The sequence below is a fragment of the Saccopteryx bilineata genome, chromosome 1 (assembly GCF_036850765.1).
Source record: "Saccopteryx bilineata isolate mSacBil1 chromosome 1, mSacBil1_pri_phased_curated, whole genome shotgun sequence".
In the NCBI taxonomy this organism is placed as follows: domain Eukaryota; kingdom Metazoa; phylum Chordata; class Mammalia; order Chiroptera; family Emballonuridae; genus Saccopteryx; species Saccopteryx bilineata.
The window spans coordinates 150,463,046-150,485,821 of record NC_089490.1 but is presented as its reverse complement, the minus strand read 5'-3'; the positions used below and the strand labels follow the sequence as shown (position 1 = coordinate 150,485,821).

The following is a 22,776-nucleotide window of genomic DNA, read 5'->3' as shown; positions in this document are numbered from 1 at the left end:
AACTGTAAATTGCTGTTGTCTCAAATTTCCTCCTTCTTTGGACACTTCCTGAACAGGACCAAGAACATTAAGTTGGACTTACGTTATACAAGCTCATCTTAACAATATATACAAACAATATAATAATAGTGAATGTATTTTAAGAAGGCCAGTCTTATATAAGCCATTTTGTATTTCAGCTTTTGTAGCAGTAATATCAGTTCCTACTTCCATCAATTTCCAGCATGTTTATACCAGTAAGCTCTTTATGTGTTTTTATTTCCCAAACTGTGTACACCATTTACCATAACCTTGAATTCTTTAACATTACAATAAATTATCCTCTCAAAGTACATCCCAGGACTAAATGGAAAACAGGTAATATTTCTCTCTTCTTCTTCGCAGGAATCCTGAAAAAAAGAATTTCTTGGCCCTGGCCGATTGGCTCAGTGGTAGAGCATTGGCCCGGCATGTGGAAGTCCCAGGTTCAATTCCCAGTCGGGGCACACAGGAGAAGTGACCATCTGCTTCTCCATCCCCCAACTTTCCCTCCCACAGCCATAGCTCTAATGGTTCCAGCAAAGTTGGCCACACGTGCTGAGGACGGCTCCATGGCATTGCCTTAGGCACTAAAACAGCTTGGTTCCTGAGTAACAGAGGATTGGCCCCAGATGGGAGTTGCCCAGTGGAACCCAAATCAGGGCACATGCGGGAGTCTGTCTTTCTATCTCCCCTCCTCTTACTTGGGGGAAAAAAAGAACTTTCTGACAACTTAGCTTTTTTTGTCCTATCACAGATCTCTCTCTTCTTCACATCTATTTACCATATGCCAGTCAAGAGAAAAAGCTAAAGTTTAAAAATAAAAATAACACATGAAAGAAAGAAGCTTGGTAAATATAATTTACAATTTTATTATCAGCTCTTTGATGTTGAAAATTTTCTAGATTATATATGAATTTTCATCAAGGCTTCTTACTTACATTACTTACATTTTTATATTTTGGGTGAAATTTTTACATGTAAGGATGTGGGCCAGTTGAAGTACTTCCCACACTATTTACCTTCCAGAGGTTTGATCCATTGCATCCTTTCATGCCTTCAGAAGAGAAATGACTGAAGGCTATCCCACATGCCTCACATTTACATGGTATCTCTGCTATGTACACTCTCATCTTGTGATCTTAAAGGATTTTGTAAAAAAAAAAATAAGGGCTTTTCCACATACCTGACATTCAGTTTTTTTCCAGTATCAGTTCTTTCATATTATAAGGAATTCTGTTCTATGTAGGCTTTACCTACATATTTTTATTCAGTGTTTCTCTCCAGTGTGAATTCTTGTATATCCTTGATACAAATTAAGGCAAGCGAATGCTTTCCCACATTCCTTACATTGATGAGGTGTATTTCAAGTGTGCAGTTTCATGTGTCTTTGAAGGGATTTTCAAGAAATGGAGACCTTACCACGATGTTTACATTCATAGGTTTTCTCCTGTGTGAGTCCTTTTAGGTGTTTGTAAAGAACTGTAAGATAGGAAGGCTTTTCCACATTCCTTACATTTATAGGGTCTCTCTCCACTGAATTCTTTCATATATTTGAAGGTTACTGGGATATCTGAATGCTTTATTATATTTTTTACATTCATAGAGTTCCTCTCTTTTGAGTCCTTTTGTGCATTTGTAAAAAAATGGAGTATCTGAAGGATTTCGCACATTCCTTACATTTTTAGGGTTTCCTATGTGAGTTCTTTCATGTGGTTGTAAGGAATAAGAAAATTTAAAGGCTTTTCCACATTCCTTCCACTTACACATTTTTTCTGCAATATGCATTCTTTCATATTTTGGAAGATAATTAGGAGCACTAAAGGCTTTACCATAATGTTTACACTCACAGGGTTTCTCTCCTGTGTGAATCCTTTTATGTATTTGTAAGGACCAATAATTACTGAAGCTTTCCCACAGTCTACATTCATAGTTTCTCTTCAGAGTGAGTGTAAGATTGGCCAAAGGAGGACACCTGAGTTAGGCAAGAAAAGTTTATTAGGGGGTCAGCTGCCAGGCTGACTCCTAAGGCGGAGGTCAGGAACCAGTTCTCTAACAGGTAGGGTTAAATAGGGGATTCAGGGGTGGGGGCTGGTAGTCATTACAGAGGAAAGAAAAGATTAACCATAAGTAAGCTAGGGCAGTGGTCCCAAACATTTTTTGGTCCACGGACCGGCCTTTAGGGTGGGATGGATAAATATCACGTGACTAAGACGTGTCAAGAGTGAGTCTTAGATGGATGTAACAGGGAATCTGGTCATTTTTTAAAAATAAGACATCATTCAGACTTAAATATAAATAAGACGGAAATAATGTAAGTTATTCATTCTTTCTCTGGACCAGTATCAAATGGCCTACGGACTGGTACCATGGGACCACTGAGCTAGGGCACCTTCCACACCTGGGTGAGTCAATCTGGATGTTTGGGGGGAAGTGATCTGGAATATCCAGTTTTTTAATGTCCCTTCGTCTACTTAAGGGAGGAGGGGGTCGATCCCCCGCCTGCGACCCTATCAGTGAGTACTTTCATGTATTCGAAGATAACTGGGATATATAATATAAATTGCTTTATTACATTTTTTCCCACTGATAGGGTTTTTCTTCAGTGTGATTTCTTTCATGTCTTTGAAAACTTTGATAGCATCTGGAGGCTTATCCACAGTGTTTACATTGATTGGGCTTCTCTCCTGTATGGGTTCTTTCACATATTTTCAGTGAAGTTGAAGAACTAAAAGTTTCCCCAAATGCCTTACATTTATAAGGAGCATCTGCAGTGTGTGTGATCATGTGTCTTTGAAGGGCTTTAAATCCCATGAAGGTTTTCCCACATTCCTCACATTTATAGGGTTTCTCAACATTGTGATTATGTTCACGTTTTTCAAAACACTGAAGATAACTGAACGTTCTCCCGCATATGTTAAATTTATATGGTTTCCCTTAATATTTTTGATACACAGCTTGTGTCCAGTGTGACATCTGACATGCCTACTATGGGATGAATGATTCATGAAATCTTTCCCACACATACTGTATTTCCATGGTTCTAATGCAGAAAAAGTTTTCTTCACACTGAGATTTGGAATCAAGCTGAGGTGTTCTCCACATTGACTACTTTTTTCCCCTTTACAGAGTCTCTCTACCATGACTTCTGTAAAAAACAAGAAGCACATTATTAATGGTTTATTAGTATTGAATAATTTTATATTTATTAGTAGAGTATTTGAATTATATTTTTATAATTTATAGAAAAATTATAGATATTTGGCTTGATCAATATTGTTTGAAATAGAATTCATTGAAAATTCTAAAAGACAACTTTACCTTGCAATTATCAAAATAGTGACATTCATATATAGGGCTTATTAATGCTGTTTCCATGTGGACTAATTTTCAAAAGAGAACATCTGTGTCATCAGAGGCGGATTTAACAGCAGGCATACCAGGCTCATGCCCTGGGCCCTGACTTCTGAAGGGCCCTGCAAAACCCAACTTGACACTTTTTTCTAATGACACCAAATTTGGTTTCACGTGTACAATTTTAACATTAATAGTACATAAGATTTTATTTAAAAATAGGGTTAACATGTATTTTTATTTTCCCTATCTCTCTTTTTTAAGGGGCCCAATACTTTCGTCTGCGCCCAGGGCTTCAACTGACCTTAAGCCACCTGCCTCTGTGTGTCATATATAAGTAATTTGGTGGAAATTTTCTGAGAAGTATGTAATTATTTTGAAGCAGGGGTTGTTTTGTTTGCTTATTTTTAAAATTTTGCAGCATAACAGGTTTTATATGTGAGACCCTACTTTCTATTGTGTGACTCACCTGTTTTCTCCATTGGCTTTTTTTTTTTTTTTTTTTTTTTTTTTTTTCATTTTTCTGAAGCTGGAAACGGAGAGACAGTCAGACAGACTCCCGCATGCGCCCAACCGGGATCCACCCGGCACGCCCACCAGGGGCGGTGCTCTGCCCCCCAGGGGGCGATGCTCTGCCCATCCTGGGCGTCGCCATATTGCGACCAGAGCCACTCTAGCGCCTGAGGCAGAGGCCACAGAGCCATGCCCAGCGCCCGGGCCATCTTTGCTCCAATGGAGCCTTGGCTGCGGGAGGGGAAGAGAGAGACAGAGAGGAAAGCGCAGCGGAGGGGTGGAGAAGCAAATGGGCGCTTCTCCTATGTGCCCTGGCCGGGAATCGAACCCGGGTCCTCCGCACGCTAGGCCGACGCTCTACCGCTGAGCCAACCAGCCAGGGCCTCCATTGGCTTTTACGCTGATCTTCCATATCAACATCTTCCCATTTTTTACCTAAAATGCAGAGCCAGAGACTACTCCATAGTCTTAGGAATTATAGAAAAATTATTAGGCCTGACCTGTGGTGGCGCAGTGGATAAAGTGTCGACCTGGAATACTGAGGTCGCCGGTTCAAAACCCTGGGCTTACCTGGTCAAGGCACATATGGGAGTTGATGCTTCCTGCTCCTCCCCCTGTACTCTCTCTATCTCTCCCCCTCTCTCTCTCTCCCCTCTCTCTCTAATAAAAATGAATAAAAAATATCTAAAGAAGTAAATAAATAAAAAAAGAAAAATTATTAGATTTTAGTTCTATATATATAAGCTATGACCATGCCTAGTTTATATACCAATGTCCTCCCTTTCCATATCACACATCTTAAAACAACACTGATGGGTAAGGAATATTTGTCCTCTGATTGAGGAAGTAAAGGGAACTTGTCATTCTCACCTACTGAGGTTAGGCTCCTGAAGCTTTTCCATATCACATCTCTGTAGAGTTTCTTCTGTGCAGGATCCAGTAAAGCCCACTCCTCCAGAATGAAGTTCACAGCCACGTCCTCAAAGGCCACTAAGTCCTAAAACCCCAAATTTGGGATTAGTGGGACTAGGAGCACTGGACATCTATACTACATTTATAGCAGGGGTTGGGAACCTATGGCTCGCGAGCCAGATGTGGCTCTTTTGAAGGCTGCATCTGGCTCACAGACAAATCTTTTAATAAAAAAAAAAACGTTAAAAATATAAAACATTCTCATGTATTACAATCCATTCATTTCCTACCCGCTTATGTTCATGGTTGCGGGTGCTGGAGCCAATCACAGCTGTCCTCCGGGACAACACCAAATTTTTATTGGATAACACATAATGTACACGGGTCGTTGTATAGCTCACGGAATTACATTTTTAAAAATTATTTTTATTTTGTTTATTCATTTCAGAGAAGAGAAAGAGAAAGAAACTGGGAAGGAACAGGAAGCATCAACTCCCATATTTGCCTTGACCAGGCAAGCCCAAGGTTTCAAACTGGTGACCTCAGCATTCCAGGTCAAGGCTTTATCCACTGTGCCACCACAAGTCAGGCTCTCACGGAATTACATTTTAAAATATGTGGTGTTCATGGCTCTCTCAGCAAAAAAGGTTCCCAACCCCTGATTTATAGGAAGGGTACATGTGATTCTACCATCTCTAAACATTTGTACTACTAGTTAGTCATCAAAAGTTTACTCTCTATCAACACTTAATTCTTTATATAATTAACACCTTCAAAAGCAAGTAGAAATTATATTTTTACTGTGATCACATTACATCATATTTTTTCCTAATGGTAGGGTTCAGAGCATGCTGGGAAATGACAGGCTACACAAAACAAGTTTTGGGGGGAGTTGTGTGTGACAGAGAGAGGGACAGACAGGAAGGGAGAGAGATGATAAACATCAATTATTCGTGTGGCACCTTAGTTCATCAATATTCTCATATGTGCCTTGACTGGGGGAGCTACAGCAGAGTGAGCGACCCCTTGCTCAAGCCAGTGACCTTGGGCTTCAAGCCAGCAACCTTTGGGCTCAAGCCAGCGACCATGGGGTCATGTCTATGATCCTATGCTCAAGCCAGCGACCTCGGCTCAATCTGGTGAGCTTGCACTCAAGCTGGCGACATCAGGGTTTTGAACCCGGGTCTTCTGCGTCCCAGTCCGATACTCTATCACTGCACCACTGCCTGGTTAGGCAAAACAAGTATTTTTTTAAAATATCAATTTTTTGTGAAAAATTTTTTTCATCTTTCTCCTCATTATCTATTTAAAGCACCCCAAAACCTCATCTGCAGGAGCATTAAGTAAATGAAAACAGTGAAACACTGGAAGCTTTTTCTTCTATCCCCATTACCAAAAAAGAAGAGTCTAGGCAGCTTGTGGAGGTCCAAATTTAACAAAGCTTAGCTGATCATACTGTCTTAAAGTTTTTAGCTCTGTGGTAGAGCAACCCAGTAGATGGAAGTTTCAGGGTCAATTCCCAGTCAGGACACACAGGAGAAGCGATTGCCTGCTTTTCCACCCTTCCCCCTTCTCTCTCTCTCTCTCTCTCTCTCTCTCTCTCTCTCTCTCTTTTCCCCTTCTGTAACCATGGCTCAAATTGTTTGAGCAATGATACTGCCTCTGTGGCTTTGCCTCGGGCACTAAAATAGCTTGGTTGCTGAGCAACAGAGCAGCAGCCCCAGATGAGCAGAGCATGCCCCGGTAGGGGGCTTGCTGGGTGGATGCTAGTCGGAGTGCATGCAGGAGCCTATCTATAGTCTGCCTCACCGCCTCTCACTTAATAAAAGGGAAGGGAAGGGAAGAAAAGGGAAAGGAAGAAATGTTCTCCAGATCATTAGAAGTATAGATACCTTGTTTATTAAGTTTCAATTTACTGCACTTGGCAGATATTGCATTTTCATCAATATGGTGATAAGATCCTCCATCAGTAATAAGATTACAACTCCCTGAAGGCTCAGATGATGGTGAGCATTTTTTAGCAACAAATATTTAAATATTTTTTAATTATGGCATGTACACTGACATTGTAGACATGGTATTGCACACTTAACAGACTAAAGTATTATGTAAACAAAACTTCTTTATACACTGGGAACCCCCAAAATTTGTAGACTTGATTATTGACTCATGCACTTTATTGTGATGGTCTGGAACTGAATCTGCAATACCTCCAATGTAGCCTGAAATCTAAGGCAGCTGGCTGTATAAAAAATATTTGTGTGGGGAAACACTGTTTTTTCCTTATGTGGTATTTATCACAGACTCAGTTCTTCTTTCCTCTCCCTGTACAATTTCATGGTCTAGGAAGCTATTTGGAACTTACAGCTCAGATATAAGGAAGAAGGCAGGACAACTTAGACCAAAAAACCCTGTACTCAGGTCTCAGGGCTGCTTCCAGCCAATTATTGACACAGGCACACACACTGAGATACTAATAAACCCGATTGCTCTTTATAGCACAACCATAACAGTCAAATTTGGGCCCTGCAGAACAGGTTAAAAGCTGCACATTGCAAGAGAGTTCATTGACATCACAATGGTTTGATGATGAATCTGCCCATGATTAGAAACTACACAAAAACGTCAGCAGTGCTTTTCTTCAAAAGAACATAAAAATCTCCACAAATTAGAAGGAAGTTTTTCCTGACCAGCCACTCTAAAGAATACCCTTCCTTCTTCTGTCATTTTCAAACCCATCCCTAAGCCATGGAGGAAAGGAGCATGACAGCTCAACCCGAGCATAGGAAGTCCTCAGCTGGTGACAGTGCACACAGCCAGTAGGGTACAAAACGACCAATTACTTCCACAACTGAGGTATCTGGAGAGAGAAAGCAAAAATTTTATGGACACATTTTTTTTGAGGTTACAAATGTGCTAGGTGAGATTGGGGGGCAGCAAGATGACGATGGAGTAGGCAGACTACTGACTTCCACCTCCCAGAACCAAAGTGGATTACAACTTAATTTTAAGAACCATAATTTAGAAAAACCAATTTTGGACTAAACTAAGAGGACTCTAACCAAGGAACACTTAAGAACCCACACTGAGACTGGTAGGAAAAGTGGAAATGCGGAGAGGGCTGCCCAGCTCCCCAGAGCCAATGGCAGCCTGGAGAGACTTGCATGGTGAGAAGTGACTTTAGCGGAGAGGAGTGGGTCCTGGGCCCCAGGAACAAAGTCCCAGAGCCTAGAAGAGTCACTGGGACAGTATTTAGCTGAAAAAAAGAGACAGAATACTGTTTGTGAGAACAAGACCGATTTCTCAGACCCAGGATTCTTCTTAAAGGGACCATGCAGAAAACCTCTTTCCCAACCACTCACCCAGGACTCTTGGGGACAGGGAGAGATGAGAGGACCAGAGTAGCAGGAAGAGAGTGTAATCTAGGAGGCACAGGGAGAAACACTTTGAGGGACAGGCACCCTAACCCCTGGGCTGAGTCACTCCCCAAATCTAAAGTAAATATTTCCCCTAGAACAAGCAATACCAGCAAAGGGAAGCAGGACACCAACCAAACAAGCTCTCTCGCAGAACTCAGAGCAGAGTCACTTCGAAGGAAGGAGACTTCAGGAATACACTATTGAGTACTAAGGTCTGAGCTGCATCGCCCCCACCCACACTGCTGAGGGCTCGCTGGAGGGCTGGCGGCAGTGGAATGTGAAAGCATAGTCCTGTTGGTGGGAGCGGAAGCCAGGCTGGCCATGACTGAGGCCAGGCATGAGCTCAGTCCAGCCAAGCGCATGAAAGTGGTTTGACCTGGCTGCGGGCTGGGTGAGCAAGAGCGGTCCCGCCTGCAGTCCTGCCCACAGGGGCAGGGTGAAAGCCAGGGAATCCCAGAGACCCGCGGCTGAGTGCAGTTGCGCAGTCTCACCACTAGAGCCAGGGTTTGCGGCCCTGTGTGCGAATGCAACCCCGCCCATGGCAGCAGGGCAAAAGCCAGGGAACAGGAGGAGACCTACAGCTTGGCATAGGTGCACAGTCCCACTTGCGGTGCTGAGGCTTGCGGCCCCTGTGCAGCGCAAAGTCCCATCTGTGGGGGCAGGGTGAAGGCCGAGGCTGTAGAGGCTTGTAAGCCCAGCACGTGGAGGAGAGGCAGAAACTGCAGCAACTGCCGCAGTGGACTAACGCCGTCAACGCCCATACCCGAGCACCCCAGGCAGCGGCAGAGGGGGTGGCAGACCTGCAGACAGACCACACCTAGGGAACACAAAGGTCACACCTATTGGACTCCTATGGTCGCACCCTTCTTATACACAGAAAAAATGGGAAAGGAGAGAAATGCAACCCAATTGAATCAAAAGAAACCCCCAGAAAAGGACTTGAATGAGTCAGATATAACCAAATTACCAGATTCAGAGTTTAAAGTAATGATTGTTAGGATGCTCAAAGATCTTAGAGCAACAATAGATGATCATAATGAACAACTAAATAGATAGCAAGTATAAAAAAAGGACATTGAAATAATAAAAAAGAATCAGTCAGAAATGACAAATACATTATCAGAAATAAAGACCACAATGGAAGGAATTAAAAGCAAGATAGATGAAGCTGAGGATTGAATCAGCAAGTTAGAGGACAACATGAATGAAGGCACGAAGCAGAGCAAAAAAAAGACAAGACTCAAAAAGTCAGAGGAAACTCTAAGAGAGCTCTGTGACACATGAAGAAAAATAACATCCACATCATAGGGGTTCCTGAAGAAGAAGAGAAAGAACAAAGGATAAAGACCTTCTTTGCAGAAATCATAGCTGAAAACTTCCCTAAATTGATGCAGGAAAAAGTCACACCGGTTCAAGAAGCAAAGAGAATTCCGTTAAAGAGAAACACAAAGAAATCTACAAAAGACAGATCATAATTAAAATAACAAAGCTAAGAGATAAGGAAAGAATACGAAAAGCTGTAAGAGAAAAGCAATGTATTATCTACAGAGGAGCCCCAATAAGGATGACATGACTTCTCAACAGAAAACACTTGAGGCCAGAAAGGAATGGCAAATAATATTCTAATAATGCAGAACAAGAGCCGACAACCAAGACTTATTTATCCAGCAAGGCTATCATTTAAAATTGAAGGAGAAATAAAAAGCTTCCCAGACAAAACTCAAGGAATTCATTACAACCAAACCAGTAGTGCAAGAAATGATAAGGGGCCTGTTGTAAACAGAACAAAGGGAGAAAAGAATATGGTAAAAGATGAATGTAGCTTTAAAGAACAAAATGGCAATATACAACTACATATCAATAATAACTTTAAATGTAAATGGATTAAATGATCCAATCAAAGACATAGGTTAGCTGTGTAGATAAGAAAACAGGACCTGCCTGACCAGGTGGTGGCGCAGTGGATAGAGCATCAGACTGGAATGCGGAGGACCCAGGTTAAAGACCCTGAGGTCACCAGCTTGAGCGCGGGCTCATGTGGTTGAGCAAAAGGCTCACCAGCTTAGACCCAAGGTCACTGGCTCAAGCAAGGGGTTACTTGGTCTATTCAAGGCCATGGTCAAGGCACATATGAGAAAGCAATCAATGAACAACTAAGGTATCGCAATGAAAAACTGATGATTGATTATTCTCATCTCCATTCCTGTCTATCTGTCCCTACCTATTCCTATCTCTGACTCTCTGTCCCTGTAAAAAGAAAAGAAAACAGGATGCATACATATGCTGTCTATAAGAGACACACCTCAAAACAAAAGATACACATAGACTGAGAGTAAAAGGTTGGAAAAAATATTTCATGCAAATGGAAATGAAAAAAAGCTGGGGTAGCAATACTTATATCAGACAAAACAGACTTTAAAACAAAGGCTACAGTAAGAGATAAATAAGGTCACTACATGATGATAAAGGGAGCAATCCAAAAGGAAGATATAGCCATTATATATATGCACCTAATATAGGAGCACCTAAATATATAAAGCAGACTTTGACAGATATAAAGGGCGAGATCAATAGCAATACTATAATAGTAGGGGATTTTAATAACCCACTAACAACACTAGATAGATCCTCAAGAAAGAAAATTAACAAAGAAACAGCAAACTTAAAGGACACATTAGATCAACTGGATTTAATAGATATCTCTAAAACCTTTCACAGTAAAGCAGCAGAATATACATTCTTTTCAAGGGCTCATGGTACATTGTCTAGGATAGCTCACGTGTTAAGGCACAAAAGGGGTCTTAACAAATTTAAGAAGATTGAAATCATATCAAGCAACTTCTCTGATCACAATGGCATGAAACTAGAAATGAACCACCTCAGAAAAACTGAAAAATACTCAAATACTTGGAAACTAAATAGCATGTTATATTAATAACAAATGGGTTAACAATGAGATCAAAGAAGAAATAAAAAAAATCCTAGAAATGAATGATAATGAGTATACAAGAACTCAAAATTTATGGGACACAGAAAAAGCATTACTGAGAGGGAAGTTCATAGCCTTACAGGTATACGTTAAGAAGCTAGAAAAAGCTCAAATAAATAACCCTGCATCTAAAAGAATTAGAAAAAGAACAGCAAGTAAAGCCCAGAGGTAGTAGAAGGAAGGAAATAATAAACATCAGAGCAGAAATAAATGACATAGAGGCTAAAAAAATACAGAGGATCAATAAAACCAAGAGCTGGTTCTTTAAAAAGGTAAACAAAATCGATGAACCTTTAACCCAGCAGTTCTCAACCTGTGGGTTGCGACCCTGGTGGGGGTCGAACGACCAAAATACAGGGGTCACGACCCACAGGCTGAGAACTGCTGCTTTAAGTGGACTCACTAAGAAAAAGAGAGAGGACTCAAATAAAATTAGAAATGAGAGTGAAGAAATAACAACTGACACAACAGAAATACAAAGGATTGTAAGAAAATACTATGAAGAACTGTATGCCAAAAAATTAGACAACCTAGGTCAGGGGTAGTTGACCTTTTTATACCTACCGCCCACTTTTGTATCTCTGTTAGTAAAATTTTCTAACCACCCACCAGTTCCACAGTAATAGTGATTTATAAAGTAGGGAAGTAACATTACTTTATAAAATTTATAAAGCAGAGTTACAGAAAGTTAAAGCATATAATAATAATAATTAATTACCAAGAACTTTATGTCAGATTTTGCTAAAATTGGCAGAGTAAATCCTGATAAAACAACTTACTATAGTTAAATCTATCTTTTTATTTATACTTTGGTTGCTCCACTACCACCCATCATGAAAGCTGGAATGCCCACTAGTGGGAGGTAGGGACCAGGTTGACTACCACTGATCTAGGTGAAATGGACACATTCCTTGAAACATATAATTTTTCAAAAATCAATCTGGAAGAATCAGAAAACCAAAACAGACCGATTACAATCAATGAAACCAAAAGTTATCAAAAAACTCCCAACAAACAAAAGCCCTGGGCCAGATGGCTTCACAAGTGAATCTACCAAATATTCAAAGAACTAATTCCTGTCCTTCTCAAGCTATTTCAAAAAAATTCAAGAGGAAGGAAGACTTCCATGCTCCTTTTATGAGGCGAGCGTAATTCTGGTTCCAAACCAGGCAAAGACAACACAAAGAAAGAAAATTATAGGCCAATATCCCTGATGAATTTAGATGCTAAAATCCTCAACAAAATACTAGCCAACTGGATCCAGCAATATATGAAAAAAATCATGTAATAATCAACTGAGATTTATTCTGGGGAGGCAAGGCTGGAACAATATTTGCAAATCAATCAATGTGATTCATCACATAAACAAAAGAAAGGACAAAAACCACATAATAATATCAATAAGTGCAAAAAAAGCATTTCATAAAATTCAACATCCATTCATGATCAAAACTCTCAGCAAAGTGGTAATACAGAGAACATACCTCACTATGATAAAGGCCATCTATGACAAAACCACAGCCAAAATCATACTCAATGAGCAAATATTAAAAGCAATCCCCTTAAGGTCAGGAACAAGGCAGGGGTGCGCCCTTTCACCACTCTTATTCAATATAGTTCTGGAAGTCCTAGCCACAGCAATTAGACAAGAAGAAGAAATAAAAGGCATCCAAACTGGAAAAGAAGTAAAACTATTATTATTTGCAGATGATATGATATTGTATATAGGAAACCCTAAAGTCTGTCAAAAAACTACTGCACCTGATAAATGAATTCAGCAAGGTGGCAGGAAATAAAATTAATACTCAGAAATTAGAGGCATTTTTATACAACAATAAACTATCAGAGAATTTAAGGTAACAATCTCCTTCACTATTGCAACAAAAAAAAATTAAGTACCTAGGAGTAAATTTAACCAAGGAGATTAAAGACTTGCACTTGGAAAATTACAAAACATTGATAAAAGAAATCAAGGAAGATAAAAACAAGTGGAAGCATATACCATGTTCATGGATAGGAAGAATAAACATCATTAAAATGTCTATATTACCCAAAGCAATTTATAAATTCAATGCAATACTAATTAAAATACCAATGACATACTTCAAAGATATAGAACACATATTCCTAAAATTTATATGGCACCAATAAAGAACACGAATAGGCTCAGCAATCTTGAAACGGAGGAATAAAGTGGGAGGTATCACACTTCCTGATTCCAAGTTATACTACAAGGCCATTGTACTCAAAACAGCTTGGTACTGGCATAAGAACAGGCATATATAGATCAATGGAACAGAACAGAGAACCCAGAAATAAACCCATGCCTTTATGGTCAACTGATATTTGACAAAGGAGGTAAGAACATACAATGAAGTAAAGACAGTTTGGAAAATTGGACAGCTACCTGCAAAAAAATGAAACTAGACCACCAACTTACACCATTCACAAAATTAAACTCAAAATGGATAAAAGACAATATGTCTGATAAGGGGTTAATAACCAAATTTATAAAGAACTTGTTAAACTCAACACCAGGAAGATAAACAATCCAATTAAAAAACGGGCCAAAAATGAATAGACACTTCTCCAAAGAGGACATACATATGGCCAATAGGTAGATGAAAAAATGCTCAACATCACTAATGATTAGAGAAATGCAAATTAAAACCACAATGAGATATCACCTCACACCAGTCAGAATGGTGCTCATCAACAAAACAACACAGAATAAGTGCTGGCGAGGATGTGGAGAAAAGGGGACCCTCCTGCACTGCTGGTGGGAATGCAGACTGGTGCAGCCACTGTGGAAAACAGTATAGAGATTCCTCAAAAAAATTAGAAATGGAACTTCCTTTTGACCCAGCTATACCACTGTTAGGAATATACCCCAAGAACACCATAGCACTGTTTCAAAAGGAGAAATGCACCCCCATGTTTATGGCAGCATTGTTCACAATAGCGAAGATCTGGAAACAGCCCAAGAGTCTGTCAGTGGATGAGTAGATTTAAAAGCTATGGTACATAGGCCCTGGCCGGTTGGCTCAGCGGTAGAGCGTCGGCCTGGCGTGCGGGGGACCCGGGTTCGATTCCCGGCCAGGGCACATAGGAGAAGCGTCCATTTGCTTTTCCACCCCCCTCCTTCCTCTCTGTCTCTCTCTTCCCCTCCCGCAGCCAAGGCTCCATTGGAGCAAAGATGGCCCGGGCGCTGGGGATGGCTCCTTGGCCTCTGCCCCAGACGCTAGAGTGGCTCTGGTCGCCACAGAGCGACGCCCTGGAGGGGCAGAGCATCACCGCCTGGTGGGCAGAGCGTCGCCCCTGGTGGGCGTGCCAGGTGTATCCCGGTCAGGCGCATGCGGGAGTCTGTCTGACTGTCTCTCCCCGTTTTCAGCTTCAGAAAAATACAGAAAAAAAAAAAATGCTATGGTACATATATACAATGGAATACTATGGGGCCATGAGAAAGGAGGAAATCTTACCTTTTGCGACAACATGGATGGACCTGGAAACTATCAGGTTAAGGGAAATAAGCCAGGCAGAAACAGAAAAATATCATATGACCTCACTCATTTGAGGAAACCAATGAACAATGTCAACTGAGGAGCAGAATTTAGACAGAGGAGGGATCAAAGGGACCAGAGGAAAAGAGGACAGAGGGATAGTGGATGATAGGATGGGATAAACCTGAAGGGAATGAGGGAGGGCACTGTGGGGAGGGGAGCAAGGGTGATGTTGAGGGGAATACAGGGGAGTGGGGGATGCAATCAGGGTGACACTAGAATCTATCTAAACACAATAAATTACAATTAATAAAAAAAAGTGCACTAGGTGAGAGTTCAGATACAAGTGCCAGGCTTGCTTGGATTTGATCTCTTGCGACCACACAGAAGGAGCAGTAAAGTCTTCTTATCACCTTGTACCAATGGGGCACAGGGGGAAGTAAGAGGAATGTGGTTGAAAAGACCAAAAAATAATCAGTGAATTAACAATCACTGAGATTTTCCTAAAAGTATTATATACAGCAGACTGTTGACCCAGGGTGCTCACAAGCTTTCATTCTGTGTGCTGGTCAGTCCATGGCAGTAGTCCACTAAATACTACAACCAAATAGCTCATATTCTGATTAGGCAAAAATCAAAGACAAACAGAATATATTGAAAAAAAAGCTAGAGGGGAGAACACCTTGGTTACAGTGAAATAAAGATAGAAATTAGCCTGATCAGGCATTGGTGCAGTGGATAGAGTGTTGGCTTGGGATGCAGAAGACCCAGGTTTGAAATCCTGAGGTTGCTGGCTGTAGCACAGGCTCAACAGCTTGAGCGTGCAATCACTGACATGACCCCATGGGATCACTAGCTTGGCTATAGCCCCCGGATCAATGGCACATATGAGAAAGCAATCAATGAACAACTAAATTGCCACAATGAAGAACTGATGATTCTCATCTCTCTCCCTTCCTGTCTGTCTCTCTCTTGCTAAAAAAAATATTTTTAAATGCAGTCGAGAGCTTCAAGAGCTTGACTTGATGAATCAGAAAAAAGAATCTATAAACTTGAAGACAAATCATTTACAATTATCTAGCTCTACAGGAGAAATAAAAGAAGAAATGAAGAATCCTTATGGAATTTATGGAACACCATCAAGAGATATAATATATACATATAAAATCTCAGAAGAGAAAGATAAAATGGGGTAGAAATCTTATTTTAAAAATACCAACTTCCCCCAGGCCCAGCACAGAGCAGTAAGCCCTCTGGAAGAATCACTGCCTAGGGAAGGAGGGTTTGCCAGACCAGAGATGGCAGGGAGGACCCTGAACCATCCTGGTCTGAGCTGTGGGCTGAAGCTCTCAGTTTAGGGTGGCCTGACAGGCAGAGATGGGTTCTTTCTTTAACCAGCCAGACACCTAACTGGCTGGGTCCTACCTCAGCATTGCTTTCCTCTTGTCCCCAACCCTTCCCCTTTCCTTCTGCTCCTGGACTGCTGGTCCCTCCACCTCCACTTCTTTCAATTCTTCCTAGTAACCACTGACCTATTGCCATGGACTGACCAGCACACAGAATGAAAGCTTGTTAATTATATTTTCTTTATTCATTTTTTTTTTAGAGAGGAGAGAGAGAGGGAGAGAGAGAGACAGAGAAAGAAGGGGGGAGGAGCTGGAAGCATCAACTCCCATATGTGCCTTGACCAGGCAAGCCCAGAGTTTCGAACCGGCGACCTCAGCATTTCCAGGTCGACGCGTTATCCACTGCGCCACCACAGGTCGGGCAAAAGCTTGTTAATTTTTTTAAAAGAAATACAAGCTAACCACTTCCAAAATTTTGGGAGAGATATGGACATTCAGGTTCATGAAGCTCAAAGATCCCTAAACAGTTTGAACCCAAAGAAGACTTCACCAAAATCCATGATAATCAAATTATCAAAATTCAAAGACAAAGAGAGAACTTTACAAGTAACAAGAGGAAAGTGACACATCTCATTAAAGGGGACCCCCATTTCTGCAGATTTCTCAGCAGAAACCTTGAGGACATGAGAGAGTAGCATGCTATATGCAACCTGATGGAAAAAGAAAGTACCAGTAAAGAATGCTTTAACAGCAAATTTGTTTTCCAGAAATAAAGAAAAGTCTTCTGCAAACAAAGGTTGAGGGAGTTCCTCACCACTACATTTCTTGCCTTACAAGATATGAATTCTTTAAAATAAAATAAAAGGACACTAATTAACAACATGAAAACATCTGAAAGTATAAAACTAAGTGGTCAAAGAAACTAAGAGTTGAATTTTTAAAGAGATAAACCAAGTTAACAAATGTTTAACAAAACAAAGAAAATATTCAAACACAAAACAAACAGAAGAGAATATCAAAACTCACTTTCTTATCCATTTATAAGATCTGACTTGGGGGAATGAATCAATAATGAATCATCTTTTTGCACATATTCCAAGCTGGTGGCAACCTAGCACAGCTACCTCTGGTTCAATGTGAATGATATTTTATTCTTTGCCTGAGTGGGATGAGCTAAGGGCAATTCAAATAAAATGTACAATTCTGCACCAGAAAAAGAAAAGGACACAGAAGAGGAGAAATTATAACTGTTACCACAGATTATAAAAGACCATAAGGGACTACTATGAAAAAATATGCCAACAAATTCAATAACCTAAAAGAACCAGATAAAATTTCATAAATATAGAACCTACCAGACTGAATCATGAAAACAGGAAATCCATATAGCCCAATAATGAGTAACAAGGTTGAATCAGTAATCAAAAATCTTCCAACAGAAAAGCCCAGGACCAGATGTCTTCACTGGTGAATGCTACAAAACATTTAAAGAATTGCCCTGGCCGGTTGGCTCAGCGGTAGAGCGTCGGCCTAGCGTGCGGAGGACCCGGGTTCGATTCCCGGCCAGGGCACACAGGAGAAGCACCCATTTGCTTCTCCACCCCTCCGCCGCGCTTTCCTCTCTGTCTCTCTCTTCCCCTCCAGCAGCCGAGGCTCCATTGGAGCAAAGATGGCCCGGGCGCTGGGGATGGCTCTGTGGCCTCTGCCCCAGGCGCTAGAGTGGCTCTGGTCGCAACATGGCGACGCCCAGGATGGGCAGAGCATCCACCCCTGGTGGGCAGAGCGTAGCCCCATGGTGGGCGTGCCGGGTGGATCCCGGTCGGGCGCATGCGGGAGTCTGTCTGACTGTCTCTCCCTGTTTCCAGCTTCAGAAAAATGAAAAAAAAAAAAAAAAAGAATTAACACCAAATCCTACTCAAACTTTTGCAAACAATTGGAAGAGAAACCTCTTCCAAACTCATTTTATGAGGTTAGCGTCACCCTAATACCAATGCCATATAAGAATGCTGCAAGAAAATTACAGGCCAGTATCTCTGATAAACATAAATGTAAATAACATCTACAAAATACTAGGAAAATTAACTAAACAGCACATTAAAAGACTTTACAACATAATTATCAGATTTATCCCCAAGACTCAAGATAGTTCAAAATATGCAAATCACTAAGTGTGTTACTAAATTAACAAAACAAAGGATAAAGATATTTATCTCAACAGATGCAGAAAGAACATTTGACAAAATTCAACATTCTTTAATGATAATATTCTGAACAAATTTAGTATAGAAAAAATGCACCTCGCCCTGGCTGAATAACTCAGTTGTTACGAGTGTCATCCCAGAATGCAAAGGTTGCTAGTTCGATCCCCAGTCAGGCCACATACAGTAACAAATAGATGTTTATGTCTCTCTCTCTCCCTCTCTCTCTAAAACCAATAAATAATTTTTTAAAAAAAGAATGCACCTCAACATAATAAAAGCCACATGTGACAAGGCTACAGCTAACATCATGCTGGATGGTGAAAAGCGACCCCTTCAAGAACCTGGCACCTGTCATCAAATAAGTGAGGAGATGGCAGGACACACCCTCCCCTGAGTAGGGTTTACCAAAGAGCTCAGGTTTGACTCCATTGTGTCTCAAGAAGGCCTTGGTAGTTGTAATGAACTTTTGGATGCTGTTTCCAGCATAATAGGCAGCTGGGTGGAGGGTCACGTGCTCAAGGCCCAGGAGAGCCTTTATTTTCAGCAGAGGCCAGTACAGGTGGTAATTACAGTTCTCATGACATATATTTTGGGGTAAGGAGGGCATGTTCATGCATCAGAAGCCTATGGACAACTTAAGGCCATCATGGGTAACTCTCGCAGGCACGACAAGAGGTCACTAAACCTTCTATAGTGAAGAAGACTAAGGACACTAATGAGAAAGCCTGTTGAATGGCAATGTGGACACAGTGTGTACAGCCTTCTGTGGTAAAGATGCCTATTCAAGGTGAGCCAGTTTGCAAGAACAGTACAAATGGGCTCAGGTAAAATTTGTAAACAAGAAATTGGTTGCCTCCAGAACACCAAAACAGCCTACATAAGTGTGTGCTGAGAGGAACAATCATTATTTCCTCACAGTGTCATGGAGGAAGAAGTCCTTGTTCACCAAATAACTTTCAGGAATTGAACCCAGGTGTCAGGGCCTCACATTATGTGCAAGCCAATGGAACTTTGTGCTTTGTGCTGCTTTTCTCCAATAGTTTTATGTTCTGAATGAATGTCAAATGAACACCCTCAGAGGAGGATGTCATTAGTGTCATGTCATACCTGTGCTCCTGCAGCAGGGTGGGTACAGTGCAGATCCTGCCTGCAGGGACTGTGGGTGCTGACAATGGTGCTGAGGTTCCCTGAGGACAATCAGGTAAAAGTGTATCATGTCCCTTTAGAGTTGAAGGCCAACAGCAGCTGAGAAGAGGCTGTTGACACAGGTACTGAGCAGAAAAAAACACAAATTTGTGAAAGCAGGATATTTACCAGCTGCTGAGTGGGTGGAGTAAATAATTTCCATAATGTTGGGCATGAAGAAATCAAACTTATTTGATGTGACCACAGCCTCAAGGCTGAAGCAAGCCAGTGTGAGGTGTCATCCATTCTTTCTGGCTTAGCTTCAGACCAAATGGGACAGTTAAAGGAGAAGCATTGGACATAATCACTTCTTCCTGATTACGTTTTTCATAAGTCTGCAATCCTTCCAGGCCCTGGTTACATTAAATTGTGTTATACTAAGTCACTGGGGGTGAGATCCTTGGTGTCCCTTCTTGTGAAGCCAATTTGAAAGTTGCAACAACTTAAAGTAATGTCAGTTTATGACTCATTGGTCCAGAGCCTGCTGTGTATAAAATATTTTAGGATAATGGGTATAAATTCCCACGAGGAATTTATGTATGATTATAGTGCTCATGGTTAGAGTGGAAAAGGCCTATCTGTCCTTATATTAACTCCCCTAGATTACCAGGGTAACATGACTACACTTATTGGAATCCCAGGTATAACTGCAATTTGAGTTCTAGTATTGGCTCCCTGCATGAAGGTTTGTGAATAAGTGTATTAGAGCAGATGGCAAAATTGATGCAGAACCTCTGTTGTGAGGCCCAAAGCCCAAGCACTGCCCTTTAATTTTCTTTCTTGTATAAACTTCTTTAGTACACTGTGGATTTCTAGTTAGTGAAATTGTAGGTCTTAGTTTAGGTTCTGTTTATTTTTTCTTGTGTTTCCTTTCTCCTGTCCTTCCCTGTTTGTTCAGGGGAGGAGGGCTACATGTACTTCAGCAGAGGGGCCTCTCTACCCTAGTATTTATCACTTTTTTTCTCCAAAGGGCCCCTAACCAGTGCCATCTGGCTTAGGAGCCTCCCCCAAGGCAACTGCTTGTTTTATAGAGTTTAAGGACCTAAACTGAAGGCCTGCTTGTGAACTAATCCCTTGGCTGTACCACTGTAGGGCTCTGGGTGCTGCTTCCTTGACCCCAAGGGTCAGGATCTGCATTGCAGTAGAGCAGGGGCAGCAGCAGAGAGTACTAAAGGGTCCTGGGGAGCCCTCTTGTACTAGGGGTATGAATTCAGCTGGTCACCTACTAGCTGCATTTCCCCCATCTTCTCTTTTTAAATAACTCCTCTTTTAAAAGCAACCATTAAATGGGCCTCACCAGGGCATGTTGGTGTCAATTCAGCTTCTGCCACAGTTTCACACTAATACACAGGTAAATCCTGGCAAAAATGTCAACCAGGACCACTCTAAGGAGCGTCCGATCCCACACTCCTGTTCCTAAATGCCTAGAAATTCTCGAAACTGCCCACTCTGGTTGGCTGCACATAGAAAGAACTGAGGTTTGGCAAGCTCAGCAATGCCCCCCCTCCCCAAGCAGCACAGCTCACAGCCCAGCTCCCCAGCCCCGGCAGCCACGGTGCCACCGCCATCAGGCAGCAGGGCAGGTGAGCAAGACAGAGCAAGAGAAGACACCCACAGTGGTGGTCATGTCGGGACATGCTGCTTTCATAGCCAACTGTCATGGTCACCTGCAAGGCAGCACACACACACACACGCAGATCTATGAGTCACATAATTGAGGTCTCTGGGGAGAACATAATGGCCTCTTAAGCTGTTCTGAAATGGCATAAGAATTAAAAAAGAAAAAAATTGTTCAGATCCACTGAGATCAGTATAGAGACCACTGATATGGAATTTTAGAGTGGATGAGAAGGCCTCTTTCAAAGGCTGAAGTCCACTCTGAGTACAGCATGGGCAAGTGGGAATTTATGGCTAGAAAGCAGGGTGGGGTCACTAGATGGAAAATTCCTAAGAGAAAAATCAGAGGTGAGGAGCTTCCTGCTAAACGGATCAAACAGGACGTTTACTGCAGATGGGCCGGGTGATCAGACATCCCCTGATGGTGCAGGAGGAGGAACCTGACCACATATGGAGGCTGTCAGATAGGAGGGTGGGGATTATGAATCACCCAACTTAGCAAGGTTCCTACTAAAATGTTACAAGGAAGTGCAAAGATAGGACTAGGAGAAGGTTCAGGAGCCTGACAAAGTTTGGCCAAGCAAAGAATCCTTGTCCACGGGGGGCCAGGACAAGAGTTCTGCACACAGACAGAACTGTGTGGGGCCTGTATGGTTGGAATCTGAAGCCAGTGCCAGAGGAGGGACCCTGGCTTTCTCATCAGCCTGTCCAGTGTGGACACAAAGGAAGAGGGAGGGGGAGACCTAAGCTGTCAGCAAATACCAGACAATGCGAAGTCTCACTGCTCATTGTTATATAAACATGGGTAAGAACAACGGGCATTTGCAATGGCTTGTTTTGAAATTAAAAACAAACAAACAAACAAAATGCTATCAGGAGGCTCAAGAAATGATGAAAACTATATTTGGGGGTGGCTGGAGTAACAATACTGGAGGGACCATGATTTGTGGGCAGTGAATCTTCCTACATTAGATTTTTCTACCTTATAGACTTAAGATAAACACAGAAATTTATATACACCATGTTTTATTATCAACTAGTATTTCTTTATAACATTTTTACACAGGAAACCATTCTAAGACAATTCCTTTAAATACTAATAATTACAGAGGAGTAAATCATACAAGTGAAACAAAGTAAATCTCTTGCTAAGTAAAAGGAAAAATTACATTCTAGTTTGTCCTCTCCCTTAATCTCACATGGAGGTATTTTCAGAAATACATAGCATATCTTGATAAAATTTGGATTTGGGTTTAGAAACTTAAACTTAGTAGAATTTGCCTGACCAGGCAGTGGCGCAGTGAATAGAGCAGGGTTCGGGAACGTTTTTGGCTGAGAGAGCCATGAACGCCACATATTTTAAAATGTAATTCCGTGAGAGCCATACAATATGTTTAACACTAAATACAAGTAAATGTGTGCATTTTATGTAAGACCAACACTTTTAAAGTACAATAAGTCTCTAAATTCTTTTTAATAACGTTGTTATGCTGTTGCTAACCAATGATGAATAAAGCACTTCTTACCATTAATGCGACTTCTGGTGCTGCCTGGTTTTGCTGATGGCTTTGTAGTCTGGCTGATACGTGGTGAGGTTAAGCTTCATGCAGGCGTTGAGACTTCCATTCGTTAAACGTGTTCGTAGGTTGGTCTTAACGTTCTTTAGATGTGAGAAAGACTGCTCACATGCATATGTAGAGCCAAACATTGTCAGTACAGCAA

The 22,776-nt window shown here is 41.4% G+C and overlaps 1 long non-coding RNA gene across 1 annotated transcript; it reads right to left on the bottom strand.

The window, feature by feature from the left end:
- Positions 1-2,194: 2,194 nt before the first annotated feature.
- Positions 2,195-22,776, bottom strand: LOC136334249 (uncharacterized). The gene is made up of 3 exons (XR_010731130.1): positions 22,581-22,776; positions 4,756-4,882; positions 2,195-3,166 (listed from the first exon to the last, which is right to left on the bottom strand). It is a non-coding gene; the product is annotated as an uncharacterized lncRNA (long non-coding RNA).